General features: G+C 46.7%; 1 long non-coding RNA gene across 1 annotated transcript in view; it reads right to left on the minus strand.

The window, feature by feature from the left end:
- Window positions 1-18,518, minus strand: part of LOC135913210 (uncharacterized) — a 67,567-nt gene extending 49,049 nt beyond the window's left edge. The window contains exon 1 of the long non-coding RNA XR_010567902.1: window positions 18,373-18,518. This is a non-coding gene — a long non-coding RNA (uncharacterized lncRNA). The remainder of the gene's footprint in view (window positions 1-18,372) is intronic.
- Between the last annotated feature and the right edge of the window lie 469 nt (window positions 18,519-18,987).

Consider the following 18,987-nt stretch of genomic DNA (forward strand, 5'->3'; position numbering starts at 1 on the left):
TTGGTCTTCTCAGTGGCATTGTTTTTCGTGGACCTCACTACAGTGCCTGGCCTGGGCGGCAGAGGAGTATGATGTGTTGTTGTAGGAAATAGCATGCGTGTCGCAGAGGAAACATCCTACCTTGAGGAGCGCCGGCGATGGGAACGTCGATTCCTGATTTTATCGGCGGCATAACGATGTAATCAATAATCTCTCGCCATATCTTTCACGATGGCCATTTCCTTCTTAATATGGCGACGATTCTTCGATGAAGCTTTATGGGACCTGCCGATGTTCGAACACTTCACAACAGTTGCGCCACATTCATCTGCAGCCTTGGGCTCGGCGCAGCAGTGGCAAGCTACCTGATTTTCGCGGATATTGTTCACGTGTGCGAATTTCATGCATTTGTGGCAGTGAATAAGTTTCGCAATGAAAGGCCGCACTGCGTGTCTCAAGTGGTCCAACTTAACATGCAATGTTCACGCAGCGTGAACTGTGTAGCCGCTTAACGTCAACAATGACCGTATAATATGCTGGCTTGATAAGAATAGGCAAGTCGTTACTAAGGATGGCGACGTCTACGTCGTAGATTATGCCGGTGACAACGTCAGATCCCAGAGGGAGGTAAGAGCGTACCTGAATGCATCGAGGCGCGTTACACTGCGTAGAATAGTCATAGCAGCCGCATGCTGGGCATCAACCACAAGTAGCTTTTTTCGACTATTTACTAAAATCTCTGCTATTTCGTTTGGCATCAGGGCTTCCTGTGACATCGACACAGATTGCCTGTTAAGTAGGTTCATGTTGACGGTAGGAAGCAAGGGCACAAATATGATGGTTACTGTCTGCGTGCTTCACGATAAAAACGTCCTGGTATTCTTTCTCTTCATTCTGCGGCTCTCCGCAAGCTGTAAGTCGTCATAGGAAAGGTCCTTACTGCTGAGAGAGTAAACATGGATGTCCTCGTTGTCGCCGTCGCTCTCTTGACGAGTCCGCTTCCTGGAGGCGGCCGCCGCTGACGCCGGAATCGCCAGCAGACGCGCAAGGTGGTCCACTTCCATCACGACCGAGCAGAGAGCGGGGCAGAGCCGATGCGCTTAGATTTTCACAGAAACAAACTGAAGCTAGAAAGAACAGCACTGCATCAAAAGTAAGACATCCTTATTCACGTCTTGCGGAGTATTCCCTGTATGCTGTAACTGTAGATGTATATATTTTCGCGTTGTAGGGACGGTAAAGAACACAGTAGCAATACTGCGAAAGATAAAACTAGCTTTTATTGGGCGAACCTGTGACCACAAAGGCAGGCTACACTTAAAGCATAACGATAGCGGCGAACAGAGTCGGCGATTGTCAAAAATATGATCAGCGGGTCAAGCGCGTCGGCTTTTATTGATCAGTCGTCAAATGTTCGAGATTAATCGCTGGGACCCGCATGCCTTCCACAAAGTTCTACGCCATTCGCGTCGCGCATACATGCAATCAGATTACACAATGTTAGGCGACAACAGACAGCGTATGCAACCATGTATAATATTTCAGAAACTTCCGACACATACAAGCGCGTCCTGCGCTATGCGATAACATTTGTTAGGCGGTGAAAATGCGCCAGATAAAGACAAGTACACGTGTCAATACCCCTCCCCCTCTTAAAAGCATCGACACGATGCTGCCGACAAAGGAAAGTAATAAGGAAAAACACTCGTAGCAAAAACAACAAAATAAGGATGTTCGTCAGCGTCCGTAAAAGGGTTTAAGACGCACCACGTGGAACACTTCAGATCGCGCGCGGCGCCGCTGTGAATGCGAAATGCCGCATGGCACGACCTCATAGTCCAGTGCGCCAATACGTCGGATGACCTTGTAGGGTCTGAAATTGCGTCGCAATAGTTTCTCACTCCGTCCTCATCGGCGTACCGGGGTCTATACCCAAACACGGTCACCAGACTGCTACTCGACGAAGCGTCGTCGGAAGTTGTAGTGTATGCTGTCGGTACGCCGCTGATTCTTGATCCGTAGGCGGGCAAGCTGTCGAGCTTCTTCGGAGGGATGGAGATAGGTAGCGACGTCAAGATTCTCCTCGTCAGTGGCGTGCCGCCGCATTGCGTCGTGCTTAGTTGTCGGGTTCCTGCCTGAAACCAGCTTAAACGGCGTGATCTGTGTTGTTTCTTGCACCGTCGTGTTGTAAGCGAATGTTACGTACGGCAGGACGGCATCCCAGATCTTGTGTTCAACGTCGACGAACATTGCTAGCATGTCGACGAGGGCCTTATTCAGAAGCTCCGTAATGCCATTCGTCTGTGTGTGGTAGGCCGCTGTTCTCCCGTGCCTTGTCTGACTGTATTGCATAATGGCTTGGGTGAGCACCGCTGTTAAGACCGTTCCTCTGTCGGTGAGGAGGACTTCTGGGGCGCGCTGTCACAGCAGGATGTTTTCGACAAAGAATTTCGCCACTTCGGCTGCGCTACCTTTCGGCAGTGCTTTAGTTTCAGCGAAGTGGGTGAGGTAGTTTGTTGCCACAACGATCCACTTATTTCCGGTTGTTGACTTCGGAAAGGGTCCCAACAAGTCCATCCCGATCTGCTGAAATGGTCGGCGAGGAGGTTCGATCGGCTGTAGTAACCCCGCTGGCCTTGTCGGTGGTGTCTTGCGTCGCTGACTGTCTCGGCATGTTCAGACGAAACGCGTGACATCGGCGGTCAGTCGCGGCCAATAATACCTTTCCTGTATCCTCGATAGCGTCCGGGTGAACCCGAGGTGTCCAGTGGTCGGATGGTCATGTAGGGCGTGCAATACGTCTGGACGCAGTCCTGACGGGACAAGAAAGTACTTGCCGCGCACTGCTGAAAAGTACTTCTTTACGAGTAGGTTGTTTTGGAGCGAGTACGAAGATAATCCTCGCTCAAATGCCCTGGGGACAACGTCGGTGTGCCCTTCCAAATACTAGACGAGGTTTTTGAACTCCGGGTCTCCTTGCTGCTGTTCAGCGAAGCCTTCCGCGCAAAATGCCAATGAAGGCGTCGTCATCTTCCTCATCTTGCGGCGGCGAGTCAATGGGGGCGCGTGATAGGCAATCGGCATCAGGTTGTATTCGTCCGGGCATAGGTTACAGCGATATCATATTCATGCAGTCTTAGGCTCCTCCACGCCAGCCGTCCTGAAGGATCCTTTAATTTCGCTAGCTAATACAAGGCGTGATGGTCGCTGACGAGTTTGAATGGCCTGCCTTATAGGTAAAGGCGAAATTTCGCTGTAGCCCAAACGATGGCGAGGCATTCCTTTTCGGTTGTAGAATAATTGCCTTCCGCTTTTGACAACGACCGGCGAGCGTAAGCTATCACGTGTTCATGTCCAGCTTTTCTCTGGACTAGGACGGCACCGAGGCCTAGGCTACTGGCGTCAGTGTGCATTTCGGTATCGCCGTCCTCGTCGAAGTGCGCAAATACGGGCAGTGACTGCATGCGTCGGTTGAGTTCCTGAAACGCGTCGGTCTGCGGCATTTCCCACTTGAACTCGACGTCACATTTAGTTAACTGTGTCAGCGACTCAGCAATGAGTGAAAAGTCCGTGACAAAGCGCCTGTAGTAGGCACAGATGCCAAGGAATCTACGCAGTGCCTTCTTGTCGATGGCCTGCGGGAACTTTGCGATGTCAGCTGTATTATGCGGGTCGGGGCGGACTTCAGACTTACCGACGACGTGGACTAGGAAGAGTAGCTCATCGTAAGCGAAGCGGCACTTTTGTGGCTTCATAGTGAGCCCTGATGACTTGATGGCCTCTGGTACTGTCTAAGCAGGCTAAGGTGATCATCGATATTTCCCCTGAAGAAGGATGACGTCACCCAAGTAAACAAGACTGGTCTGCCGCTTCAATCCTGCTAACACCATGTCCATGACGCGCTCGAACGTTGCAGGTGAAGAGCACAGTCCAAATGGCATGACCTTGAACTCGTAGAGGCCGTCTGGCGTGATGAAGGCGGTCTTTTCATGATCTCTCTCATCGATTTCTGTTTGCCAGTAGCCTGACTTGAGATCCATCGGCGAGAAGTATTTTGCGTTGCAGAGTCGATCTAATGCGTCGTCTATCCATGATAGGGGTATACATCCTTCTTTGTGATCTTGTTCAGTCGAAGATAATCGATGCAGAAACGTAAGGTTCCGTCGTTATCTTCATCAAGATAACAGGGGAAACCCACGAGCTTTTCGACGGCTGGATGATGTCATAGCGCAGTATTTTGTCGATTTGTTCCCCTATAGCTTCACGTTCTCGCTGCGAAACTCGGTAAGGGGTCTGGCGGAGTGGTCGAGCCCGTACAAAAAAAATTATTGCGAAGGCATTGAAATATTGTTGGTCAATGTTGAGTTTTTTATTCAGGAATTATTGAGAGTTTGTTGGAGAATTGTCGGGCTGAGTGTTGAGTACTCTTGAATGTTGGCCACAGAAATTTAATTGAAACACCATTGGGTACATCAACATTGAATAATTGTTAGGTTACCATTGAAAGTCCATTGCGCCTAAACGGCCCGTTGTGTTTGTTTTGTTGAATGGTTGTTTAGTTACCATTGATTCTGCGTTGAACTGACGTTGTGGTAGTTCTGTTGACCTGTTGAGGTATTATGGCCACAGCATCAAAAAGCATATTGTGGCACAGTTGAAATGCCATTGAGATTTCAGAAGTCGCCATTGAAATATTATTGACGATTCGTTGGGCTAGTGTATCTTTACTTATATATTGAAAGTGCTTCGTTGTTTACACTTGCATGCCCCGGTGCCTGCTCATAACTTTCCCAAACACAAACGAAATCAAAGGAGAGACTGATCACCTTGAAGTACCTTTATTTACACTAAAGATGCGTGCACGTGAAATATTACAGTACATAAGGCACCACTACATTGAACCTGGAGACATAGGCTAGCACCTACAGCACTCTAGCAGTGTAAATACATCTGAAAAAACCTATATATATGAATCCAATCAAAACGATCATTGTGCTCTTCACTTTCGACTTAAGTTTATGATGAAGGCGAAGTGACTCAAAAGGCAGGGCTTAACCATGCCCTTGTAACAACCAACTTTGAACACATGAACACTTGAAGAGCTTGCATGTGAATACACAAAAGACATCTGAATATGGTACATTAAAATGCTGCGCACACTAACACATCACAGGAATGGCTACGGCTGACTGTGAGAAGGCAAAATACCAAACTTGAAACAAATGATTTCACGTAAATATATACAACCTTTAGCACACGTCTTTCACCGGGATTAAAATTTAATGAAGTACCAAAGTAGACTTGCCTGAGCTTTGTCTTTGAGATATATATATTTTCATGTTGCCCAATTATTTTATCAAATAACCTCACTCAACGTGGCTATTATTTGACGAGACATCATTCAGAAAGTTGCCGGGCATGGTGAACATCTGAATCGTGTTTCTGACAAGTCAGGATGGCCTTCTTCAGAAATAAACTTGTAAAGCTTTTGTGCAATGAAAGCAGCTTGTCTCCCTGGCACAAGTGAAGAACAAACAGTACAGCATTTGATTATGTTAATTTGGGGTACAGAAGAGTTTGTTAGTGCCAGTTCCTCAATTTAGTGAGTTCATTTTCAGGTAAATTTTCTGTACTTGCACAAAGCTAATCAAAGAACTTTTTGGGGCCTTTTTCCCTATACCCAGCAACTAAGTGGTACCTCAGTCAATAAAGAGATAAGGAAAGACTAATACCTTGAACGATAAGAGAAAAAATAATTATGTAGCACAGAAAATTGGTAGTACCACATGGCTAGCACAATTCCAAACAGCCAAATAAATGGTCACCTGCACTTTCAGTATCAAGCACCCCAGAAATAGTCATAAAGGATGAGAAAAGGCTCCAATGACTCGACAGCCAGATTGCTCAGACAGTGAAAAACGCAAATAAATGCATATACGAAACACCAATTACCTCAATTTCGCAGATAAAATGTTAATAAATAGCACCACAATCTTGCTGCATAAAATAGATAAAGGTTGCATAAAAATTGGGACGAAGCAGTAACTGAAAGACAGAGGGAGCTACAGCACCCATGTTGAAAAAGATTACAAGGAAAATGATATATATGCATATTTAAGCTCACAATTTTCCCTCGAACATATAGAAAAAGAACGCATGCACTTGGAGCATAAAAAGGTTCATTTGCCTGGAGAATGCAGTGCAGTACAAAGAAGCGCCATGAGAACCAAAAAGTAGATCATACTACGAATGCTTGCAACCTACAATCAGGCATGTGCCATGTCATGCCTTCAATGGATGAAATCCATAAATCTTACACACACAGGAAGTTACCATCACTCTTATTGGCTTCCTCAGGGGACTCCTTGAAGTTGAACTAAAAAAATGTACTCAGTGTCAAAACCAAAGAGAAGATAAGACCCTATAGCGTCCTTCCTGAAATAAACAGCGCAAATAACTTCATGTATCAATACTATGGACACTTCGCCGATTCGGTGTACATTTGTATTTGACAATCACCCAAACAGACGAGAAGGATGAATTAAGGTAGAAACACACATGAACGCTGACTCAACTAGAAGTTTATTCGTGAAGACGAAGATTTTAAACACACTGGCCAACTTCACAAAGAAAAAGCCATGGATGCGCAGCATAAACAGCCCGGCACAACAAAAAAGGGGCGAAATACGTCCTGTAGAACAAACATGTGCGTCAAAAACTAGCAAAAACATGAAAACTCAAAGGTTTCTCCTGTAAGTGATATTAACGAGAGGTACTGCAGCAACTTTTTCCCACTAAGGGTCACAGAAATCTTGCTTATGAATATTTCTTCGTGATCAATAAATAATGCTTCCATAAGTCCTCTTGTGTTCTGGTGTTTGTGATGAAACAATTGTTCTTTCTGCTCTATACCGCAACACCAGAGGAGTTCCAGAAGCAATATTTATTGATCACAAACGAAACAAATGCATAACCAAGTTATGTGTTGCTCTTAGTGGGAAAAAGTTGCAGACCTCAAAAGAGTATTTCTCGTTGGGTAGTGTCACTTATCGGACAAATCTTTCGCTTTTTCGAAATATTTGACCGATAGTTCTCGTTTTTCACGCACGTTTATTCTCCATGACATGGCTTTTTCATATTTTTTTTTCTTCTCGCACGTGGCTGTTTCTGCCACGCATGCACGGATTTTTACCTTTGCCAAGTTGACTAGTGTGTTTAGTACAATTGTCATCAAAAGCAAACTTTAAGTAGAGCTTGCGCTCGTGTGTGCTACTACCTATTTCGTCGTCCGTCGTCCGCCTCTGTTCGCGCTGCTGTTTACACTACGCACGTATCACTTGGTTAGGCTGGTAAACATTCTCACAAACAAAAGTAAATGCCTCCCCTCAAAAGGTAGCCCATCCTTTACTACTAAACGCCAGAGCAAATCGAATATAAGCCTTCACAGCGTACATGCACCAGCTAGTACATCACAGGGCAGCACAAAAAATAGTTGAAAATCCCACTTGATGGAGAGTGGCAACAGAGATGCCAGCTTGCTAGTAAATCAGCCACATATCAACGGGTGTCTCTTGCACGACGCCAAGGTGCTTTTGGCGTGAAACACTTTAGCACCTGGGAATTTGCTGCATACGTAACCTGTGAAAAGAGAATGTGGACAGAAAATGAGATTGCGCGGATTAAGAATCTGCCACACACTGCACATAACTACGCACGAAATAGAAGTACACACTATACTGGCAAGTAAAAATTTGCGACTCTTTACGAGTGCCGTCGAGAAAAGGAAGAAATGGGTAGCTACGGTAAATGTTAGCTAAAACACGCACAGCGATGTTTCACAGTGGGGAAAATATTCCCGGCTCTCTCGCAGAACCAAAGACCACGCGACAGTGCATAGCCGATACCAAACAGATATCGAATTTTCGGGTAGAAATCCAGTAGAAGGAATGACCTAAACATTCGCCGAGAGTGATGCGAGCGTGAGCGTGCCTGTACCAGTGAGAACATGTACCGCTTCTTTCAAGCTAGCCGCTCCAGCGTGGCTCCGATCATCCCGCGAAACTTGTTTGTAGAATGTCGCGTACACGCCCTTGCGCGTTTTGCGCGGTAGCGTCCGCGCAGTGAGCTAGCTTCATGGACGCGTGATTCCTCACCGCGCAAACGGTGCTCGAGTGCGACGCTTAGCTCGAGGCGACAAAGCGCCGGTTGGCGCTCCTTTCGCTTCTGGAAACAACGCATATTCAGATCGGTCCAACTCAAAGAGGCAGCAGAGAACGATGGCATGTTTCCATTACCGCTTATTAAAATTGTACAGCACGCCTTCAACGGCAACCCGCCGCTCTAGATAAAGATGCTTACTGTGGTATTTTTGGCGGTGATAGGCGATAAGGTGAGCCCGTCGGCGGTTGTGTTCTTTGACCACGTCACCACACCTCTGTTCATTTGCGGTGTGTATCCGTGTACAGTCACCGCGCGGAAGCTGTGACTAATCGGTTGGCTGTTCGCTGCAAATCTCGGAGAGGTGAAATATATTTCGCGGTGCGCCGCATCATTAGCCGCAACCTAAATCGAGGTGCGCTTAACGGCACAAAAGGTGATCACATTAACCGTTTGGTATACGATGAGCCACTACGGAAAAAATAATTCTGATGTTCCACGTGCCAAACCAACCATCTGATTATGAGGCACGTCGTAGTTGGGAACTCCGTATTAATTTTGACTTCCTGGAAATTTTTAAGTGCATACAATCCGCAATGCACGAGCGTTTTTGCATTCCGCTCCTTTGGAATGCGGCCGCTGCAGGGATCGTATCCACGACCTCCAGCCCCAAATTGCCACGGAGGCCGCCATAGTTACGAAATGAGTAAGCGTGAAGTGCAACACTGCCTTCCGGTACGAGTGTGGTACAAGCGTAGCACAGATGCACACCTGCTGCAACATTATTTGTCGCGGTTCTCCTAAGCTCGTAGTGCCTGCCTGAATACCTTGAAAGGCAGCGCGCCTCTCACGTATCGTAACGCGATTACAAGACGGCATACGTGAGCACCCATGAAAGATGACGTGGCCACTGTACAAAATTATCACTGCGCAGAGAAGCCGATCCTTATGTTCCAATTGTGTTCTATTATACAAATGAAGCAAGCGTCATTAGACAGGGACAAGTGAAGCAATGCAATTTTACGCACATGGGGCGCCGCTGCCTCTCCGCCTACCATTGTTTCAAACGAAGTGACGGCGGCAGCGAGAGTTAGTATCGCGCGCATTTGCTCCGGGGCATGCGGTTTGCTTGAACAAAGTGGACGGCGTGCTTAACATGTCACGCTCGTCAATGTCAAAATAGAAAAGAAGGCTGCGTGCCCAAGAAAACGAGATTACTTACCTATCTTCAGAAGTGCGGCTGCGACTGTTTCGGGGAGTCTTCTCTCCAACAGGCATCATGGCCTCTGCCGCCCAACTCATCAAAACCGTCAGGCTCGCAAATCACTAAAAATCTAGTAGCTGGGTGAGCCAACCACTTTAACGGATAAACGTCCCACTTATCGTCGTTAAAGCATTTCACTGAAATGTGCGTCATGATGTCCGAAAAGAAAATACTTTCATCAAAAAGCACGAGGCGTGAACCACCGCACAACTGTAACCGAATAACTGAGTCCGAAAGCCGTTCACAGCTTCACATGGCTTCACTATCGTATTCAGTTATAAAAACCTTTCAAACACAAAATAACGCCACTTAAGAACCACTAATTGATTAGCAATAATTTTTCACCAACTAACCTTCATAACTTTTTCAGAACTACCTGATTTATAGCGTAAACAATACATACTACGACCAAAAAATGCGACTACGAAACTAGCGGTAACCGTGTGTACTGTTGCAAAAGTGTGCGCAAAACGAAGCTCGGTTGCGCCCGCTTGCGCGCACACATACACACCCGAACGCTGCCTTAACGTTTCTCGCGCCACCTAGAAATAAAAATTCCTACTAGTCTTGCTATTTATACAAAAATAAAACTTCTAAAATTGTTTGTAGCGTCTTTGCAGATGACGAGGTGACAAGTAAGGTACGATAAGAGTCCGTTACCTGTATTTCTTTCATTTTCCTTTGGTGTTCTTAACTGAACAACGAGACCTGCAGGCTTGGGACATGAGATAACGACAGTTTGGCGAGGCTCAAATAAATCGCGTGCTTCTTGCAAGGCGAGAAACGTGAGCAGCCGCATATACAGCGATTAGCTGTGATACTGTTGCGGCTGTTGCTGAATCTGAAGCTCTTTGAAGTCAGTGGTTATAGCGGCTGCGCACTGCGATCTCAAAGCGCGTTCATTCTTTGATCTCTAATACCACGGACATTGGATAAAAAACTATATTTGCTTTACGGACAGAGGGTACGTCGCAGGATATTCGAAGACCTCACCCGTGTATGTTTGTAGCATGTGCGCGCTTGCATCCTACGGTTCCCACAGTGCGTCCGATGCTCGAACGTAGCGTCGTCGCCTGTCGGCACCTGTCTTATCGCCGGCCGCGCTGCCGCCGTGTCTACTTTTGGGGAACTCCACATGCGCGTAGTCACCGTGTTTGCAAGTGAATTTCTCATTCTTCTGCTCCCGGAAACGTGCTCATTTCGGATCGTACCAATGGTTACGTCATCTAGTGTATGTTAAAACGACAATGGCATTTGTACACCTGTGAAGAAATAAATCGTTATGAACTTGAGCGCTCATGAATCTAGTCTAACGTTGCAGTTTTTACGTAGCGAAAATGGCTACGAAAGTGGGGCGGTCCCGGAGATATGCGCTTCAAAGCGCCAGCTGTAGCGACAGCACCAGGAAGTGGCACGCGGCGCACACGCCAAGCATTTCAGAGCTTACTGGCTTTCGAATGAGAGGAGTATGCGCGCGCTCGTGGCCTATTGGTTAGAGTACCGGGCTCGACGGCCGACGTTCGATTCCACCCCATCGGTCACACATAATTTTCTTTCAATGAAAGTGAGGCGAAAGAAGAACCTACCTGCCGCAAAGTGACAGGAATGAGGTTGGAACGCATCGCAAAACATGTTTGGAATGTCTTCATATGCGAGTCCTAATTATTGTATACTGGACTCAACTGCTACACAACAAAAGAACAACTAGAAAAATCAACGCAAATTACCCAATAAATTGTTTATTGAGAACACTCAACGGTAATATTGTTGTGCAAGGATTGAGTGAACTCAATTGCTCTTGAAAAATTGTTGAAGTTCGTTTTTTCAACCATTCCCCAACAATATATCAATGGTTCATCAACACTCATTTTTGTACGGGAGCGCACTCTGTGATTATGCGATGCTGACTGGTCTTTGTCGAATCCTCGATGACGTCGAAAAGCAGCCTTTGTATCGTCGGAGCAGACTTCTGAGCTGTTGTTGCTTAATCATGGGGAGGCTTGGATTACTATCTGAGTTTGGTTCGGGAACCAATGGTCGTCGGGGTAGTTGCGGCGGAATCCGATAGGAATGACGCATTACCTGTTTCGAGAATTTCCTCGATGTATGCGATCATCGTGCCCTTGTTGATGTGCTTGAACTCCTGGTTGAAGTTTGTCAGCAACAATTCAGTTTTCCCTCCGTGCAGTCGAGCGATCCCTCTTGCGGCGCAAATTTCACGGTCTAGCAGTAGGCGTTGGTCACCCTCGATGACGCCTTTTCTACGTCAGCGGGTGTTTCGGTGCGGACGGAAATAATAATGCTGGAGTGAGGCGGGATGCTCACTTGACTTTCGAGCACGCTTAAGGCATGGTGACTACAAGAGCTCTCCGGCGGTATTGCTCGATCTTTCGACAGCGTTATCGACTTCGACTTCAGGTCGATGGCTGCGCCGTGTTGGTTTTGGAAGTCCATGCCGAGAATGACGTCGCGTGAACACTGTTGGAGGATAACGAAGGTGGCAGGGTAAGTCCGGTCATGAACGGTCATTCTTGCCATGCAGGTTCCAGTCGGCGTGATGAGGTGTCCTCCAGCGGTCCCACTTTGAGGGCGTTCCCATGCAGTTTTAACTTTCTTCAACTGGCCGGCGATGGGTCCACTCATGACGGAGTAATCCGCTCCTGTGTATATTAAGGCGGTGACGGCATGGCCATCGAGAAGCATGTCGAGGTCGGTGGTTCTTTGTCTTGCGTTACGATTGGGTCTTGGGGTCGGATCACGGCTGCGTCGCGTTGGCCTGCGGCTAGTACGTGGTGTCGTCAGGTCGTCTTTCGTCGGCGTATTTTTGCTTCCAGACTTTGACAGCACGGCCGCGTTTCGTCATGTCGTCGAGGTATTTTCTTTGGCGTCTTCGTCGGCGGTGGAAGATCTTCGTCAGTTCCACTAACAGGAACCACACCTCTATCTGTGGCTGTTTTAAGTTTTCCGGATCTGGGTTCGCAGACTGGCTTCGCCGCAGTGGTTGTAGAGCGGGCGGTGTTCGGGGGCGCGCCAAATGTCCGTCTTACTCGCGTAGGTGCGCTGGGCGACGGGTGGTGGTGCTGGCGGTGGCGGCGGCGGACGACGGAATTGGGGCGTTACAGTGCGCCGGCGTGGTCGCGGAGGGGGACATTGACGGCGTGCGACGACGGCGTAGGTCATCGCTTCTGGCTGGGGCTACGGTAATTGATGTTGCTCCTCAGGAACTCCTAGCTATCGCTGAACCACATCTTTCACGATGTCAGCGATCGAGGCTTCTTGAGGCTGCGACGAAGGCAAGACCTTGCGCAGTTCTTCGCCCACAATGGCCCTGATGGTCTCTTGGAGACCACCGGAGCCCAGTGCTTGGATAGCGCATTGAGGCGTGAGCACTTGGCGGTTATGTTGCCTAGTGCGCATTTCTAAAGTTTTCTCAATCGTCGTAGCCTCTCTCAGGAACTCAGCTACGGTCTTAGGTGGGTTTCCGATTAGTCTGGCGAAGTTCTTGCTTTACGCCTCACATCAAGAAACGCCAATTTTTCTTTTCAGACATTTCTGGGTTGGCATGACGGCAAAGACGGGTCATCCCTTCTGTGGAGATGGCGATGGTGTCATTGGGTAGTTGGACTCGGGTTTCCAGCAGAACTTCGGCCCTTTCTTTTCGGACAACGCTCGTGAATGTCCTGAGGAAGTTACTGTGTAACAGGTCCCATGGTGCAAGGGTGGACTCCCGGTTCTTGAACCAAGTCCTCGGGGCATCTTCCAAGGAGAAGTACACATGTCGTAGCTTATCCTCAGAGGTCCAGTTGTTGAAGGTCGAGATCCTTTCGAAGGATTCGAGTGAGGTTTCCGGATACTCCGACGTAGCTCCACGGAAGGTAGGGGGCTCTCTGGGTTGTTGAAGTACGATGGGTGACACGGGCTGCCATTGTGGTTGTCTTGGTCACAATCTTCTTGGTCTTCTCAGGTAGATTCCGTGCTCTAGGGACAGCTGTTGAAGATGATGGCTTGCTCGATGGTCCGGGACTACGTTGGTGCTCTCTTTGCGGTCGGGGCTTGGATCAAGGCTTGTCGGGGGCGTCCGGTACATGGACGAAAAGCACCTCCACAAGATGTCGCTTGGTAGTGACGCTAAAGAACACAGTAGCAATACTGCGAAAGATAAAACTAGCTTTTATTGGGCGAACCTGTGCCCAAAAAGGCAGGCTACACTTAAAGCACAACGATAGCGGTGAACACAGTCGGCGATGGTCGAAAATATGATCAGCGAATCAAGCGAGTCGGCTTTTATAGATGAGCCGTCAAATGTTCCAGAGTAATCGCTGGGACCCGCATGCCTTCCACAAAGTTGCATGCCATTCGGGTCAGGCATACATGCAGTCGGGTCACACAAGGTTCGGCGACAACGGACAGCGGAAGGAACCATCGATAACATTCCAGAAACTTCCGACACATGCAAACGCGTCCTACCCTGTGCGATAACATTTGTTAGGCGGTGAAACGTGCCGTCCGATAAAGACAAGTAAACATGTCAATATTAGGAGCAATAAAAACAGCGCTCAACGACGGGACGAGTGAAGGGACACAGACAACGGCGCTGACTAACAACCAAAGTGTGTTTATTCCGTCAGTCAGCATATATATGCTCCGCCGCTATCTGAAACCACAGAATCTACAGGATAGGGCATGCGCAGGGGGAATGCAATTAATGTGATAAGAAGGCAATCTCCTTTGGAAGGAGAGAAATGGATGGGAGGCTTACACATGCATCACCACTAACGTGAATGTGGAAGGCTTCGGATATAAGGCGTGCGCGGTCATCACGATATTTTGACAGATAGGTTACACCTTCGAAGGATGGCTTGCAGCCGCATTCATTGCAATGTAGTGACAACTGACTATCTTTTGCCCGTTTTTGAAATTTGTTGAAGTGCTCGCGCATGCGGTCGTTGATGCAACGCCCCGTTTGGCCGATATAAAAACGCTTGCATGAAAGAGGGATCTTGTAAACCACACAGTCACAACAGTCAGCAACAAACCTCTGTCTGTGCTGTTTTTTACAACTTTTTTTGTTGTTATTGCTTACCCTATTGACTTGGTGGCACAGGCTACCTAACTTATTTTTGGCAGTAAACAGCAACCTGACGCCTGCCCTACTGACAACCTTTTTGAGGTTGTGCGCAACCTGGTGAACATATGGTTTTACTGCAACCACTTGCCGTGAGCGATTCTCGGACAGAGCAGCTGCCGACTGCTTTCCTTTAAGGTTCGCTACGAGGCTTTCGGCGATGCTGGTCAAAAGTGGTACCGAGAACCCTGCGAGCTTCAGTCTGGCTACTTGCTTTTCGAAGCTTACATCCACTTGGTGGTCACATGACCGGATGAGGGCCGCCTTCATGCAGGAACTTGCTATACCGCGCTTGACTATCTTTGAGTGCGCGGACGAAAATGGAAGGAGGTGCTTATGAGACCGAGGAGCGTAACCCCAACATACGTGATTGCTTCAGAACGTTAGCTCCAAGTCTAAGAAACGGAGTTTGTTGTCTGACGGATGCTCCGTGGTCAATTCGAAAGAATCTAGAACTGTGCGGAACAAGTCAAATATTATAGCAGCAGCAGGCTGCGCGTCAGTGGCGTTAGTATTGTAAAAAATTAGAAAGTCATCGACGTATCGCATCACTTTTACAGTGCTTGTCTGGCTGAGCTTAGTTACAAGATTGCGGTCATAGCTGGCTAATAAAATGTCACTAAGAACAGGGGCTATACATGAACCGATGCACACACCTTTCTTCTGTATAAAAAGCTTATCCTCCATTGAAACGAAAGTGGAAATCATATAAAACCTTAAAAGCTCTAAAAACTTGTCGACGTTGATACCACATGCATTCTGAAACCTAAGAACGCCATATTTGTCTATGCAATGGCCGACTTCAATGCATACATCATCTTGAGGCAAGGAGTAGTACAAGTCCTTGATGTCCACGGAAAAGGTTCGGACAGGCTCTGGACATTACTCACGGAGGAAGGTGGAGACAGTACCTGGCGTCTTTATGAGGAAGGGGTCATCAATGTCGAGGAGGCACAAAAACCTTTGCAGGAACACTCTCAATTGTCGTTGCCAGGTTCCACGCTCAGAAACAATGGCCCGAAACGGGCACAGTTCTTTGTGCGTCTTGGCACTGAAAAACACCGAAAGGCTGGTTTTCTTGCAGGCCTTTATGGAGGAGGCCAACTTGGAGAGTCCGGCTTTTTCGCAGAGCTGAACAGCCTTTGTTTTGACCTTCGCAGGACTGACGGAATAAACACACTTTGGTTGTTAGTCAGCGCCGTTGTCTGTGTCCCTTCACTCGTCCCGTCGTTTAGCGCTGTTTTTATTGCTCGTAATCATGAACCAACCAGCCCAAATGCGTACTCTTTTGCATGTCAATATTGTTAGGCTTTTGCGTGAACTCTATTTAGAAGTACTTTCGATACCACGAATTGTGGTTTCGCCCGCATTATAACGTAGTGTTTATATTAACTGCAAATCATAGGCCTCCATGGTGACGCCCAATTGTTTTAGAGGACGCAAAAAAAGAATAGGAAAGAAATTATGGTTGCACCACGAAGCAGCTCGTTGACATTACGGGATAAAGTTTCCCCGCCAAATTACACGGAACATTGCTGTGCTTTTGGCATTAGTCTATTTCACTAGCCCACTTGGCACATGTAGCAGAAGAGGTGGTGCCATGTCCTGCTACTTTTCTAGAGAACGTAATTTCAATAAACCAATTTTATTTCGAAGACATCATTTCTTTACTTTAGGGATGATTTATACATTGAAACAATCTGTCTTTGAAAAGTTGGCACATACAAGAACATTTCTTGACGAGACACACATTTATTCAACCAGATGGCATTTTACAACTAACAAATGTTCATTCGAGTCTTGCTAAATATTCCCTTTATGGCACATGCTGTAATTATAGATGTATATATAAGTAGCTTTTTGCGTGAACTCTATTTAGAAGTGCTTTTTATACGACAAATTCTGATATACTCAGCATTCTAACCTAACGTTTTTATGAACTGCACATCATAGGCATCCATGGTGATCTCCCTTGCGTTAGTCGGCACCATCATAACGAGCAGGAATGGTTCCTTCGCCATCAGTTGCGTGTGCTTGAGGATGGTCCAAGGACAACCAAGAAACTGCCCTCCATGTACTAGGCTCCAGTAACAACGTCAGGCACTTTACATCTGCTTTATTGGCGCCCTAGATTGAGGGTGATCATACTTAAACGTTTACGAACGGCTTCACTGAGGCCAGACCTACCCTAAAACCAGAACTGCTGGGGGATATCAAATAAGTACGCAGAGATACTGCTGCAGTTCCTGCCCGACATAGAGCTTTAAGCTTTTGTTCTCCTTTCTTCTCCATGTACCTTGCGACAAATCCTCACAAAAGAAAAAAATAAAGATACAGTATCCTAGCTTCATTATTGAGTTAAATAAAACGACTACCGAGGTATGTGCGATCCTAGATTATGTTCGCTTTTTTTTAATTTGACAGCCCACTTTTCAACAGTGCCATTTAGAGTCCCCATAAAACACTTTCCATAAAACTTATCTCACGTACCCACGTTAGAGACCTACAACCTTCCCGTCACCATCGATTTTGAACGCACTGGCAAGGCATGTGTGACAATGAGGAGATTTATATAAAACAACAGACCACAAGGAGGTTTACCGTAATACTGTCGGCGCAGGCAAGGTGGCGATATGACTAAGATTCCACCACCACGCAATTCGGCCTCCCAGGACTACCCCTAATACTTCTCACCAATGCTCATTCTCTTGTATATAGAGTGTAAAGTGTACAAAAGAGTTGTCTTCATTCATGTAACTACGGAGTCGGGCGCACCTTGGCTTCAACCTAACGAATGAAGTCGACCTATCATCTCTCCCATTTTCTGCCACTGGTAATATTAACCGAAAAGTAAAGAACTTTATACCGCGGTAATGAAAGTTAGACCACATGCCCTTGCTTTTGTGTTCTTTTTCATATTTTTAATTTAAATCATACCGCAAGGCACAATTTCCGGACATCTACTCTTTCCGATTTACATTATACATACTGATCTCCTTCACTAATGGATTATTTGCTGAATACTCTGTCATTTTCGACCCATAACAAACAGTTTCGATAATAACGTGCTTTCAAATAACCTGAATCATATTGAATTATGATGTAACGAATGACTGATAACCTTAAATACTGTTAAAAAGATTGCTAGTCTCTTTCCCTCGTAGACAGCTTCGCCAATCAGCAAAATACATCACATCCCCTCGGCAATAACAACCGTTAAGTTGTGCACATACCTCGGTATTACCATCTCAGAAAAACTAACTTGACGACGTGATATAACTAACATAGCCAATGCCACCAATAGCCGCCGCAACCTAAGACGAGCTCACCATCAGCGCGATTATTAGGTTACGTTTTAATTGTTCTCCCCTAGGTTAGAATATATGCATGCTTTGTTTCGGATCTCAGTAAACATACACTACCTAATTTACTCCAATCAGCTCGATATGGAGAAGCTCAGTTTATTTATTCTGGATATGTTTACCCATCAAGCGTCTCCGAACCTAATGCCCAAACCAGTTCCACTACGACATTGTAACTTTAGACAGTACTTCTACACAAATTACACCACTCGCCAGTTCAAATTTCAGTTCCATGAATAGTCCATCACCTGTGCGGCGACATAAATCATGTTAAAGCCGTATTTCCTAGCGAGAATCCACGCTTGTTTTTTTTTTTATGACAACAGCATGCAAGAAACTAGAAAGGCTTGCTACCAATGCAATGCATCATTCATAATTTCAAAGCTGTGCTCGAGTAACTGTTTTAGCAAAGTCCACCCATCCCTCATCTACTCTCTGGGGCTTTTTAGGTACAACTAAAATAAAATGGTTCAATGTCTACGCACCGAGTGCCACGAAAAAACACACTGGCGAATGCATCCCAAGAAACTGCGCTGGCTTGCTTAGAGAAGCTGTTCAGAGTATTATTTTGTCCGACAAGGTATTAGCGTGTGCGTGTTTCAGCATCTTTTACGAACTGGCAAGACGCCGTGCCCGCTGCATTTCGAAAGAATATCAGGCAAACAAAGACGCGCCTTGTTGCGTTATCAGGAAAGAAACGTTAGGGCCGGACGTTGAACAGAATGAACAGCTACACACTTCACCAATGGTAGCTCTCAAAATACTAGCACTTAGCTCTGTATTGTTGGTACTAATACACCGGGACACATTATTGTCCAAGCGGCGAGGCTCATCATACGCCCTTTTCTTCAGATTTCGAGCACTTCTCGATGCAATCATTTCATAGATTCTCTTCTTTCAATGCAAAAAAAGGAGATGCACATGTGCGCCTGAAATGAATTGCCGGCTTCGTTTGTTCTCAGTAGTTCTTAGCAGCGTTTGATACCATTCGTTCGGTTCCCTTCCTTACTATAGCGCTGCATCTGCTGTGTAGAGCTGGCATAAGGTAGCGTAGCCACATTGTTTCATCAAAAGGCCGGCGATCGCGAGGTCCTGTTCAT

This window comes from Dermacentor albipictus, chromosome 2, assembly GCF_038994185.2.
Source record: "Dermacentor albipictus isolate Rhodes 1998 colony chromosome 2, USDA_Dalb.pri_finalv2, whole genome shotgun sequence".
Lineage (NCBI taxonomy): Eukaryota > Metazoa > Arthropoda > Arachnida > Ixodida > Ixodidae > Dermacentor > Dermacentor albipictus.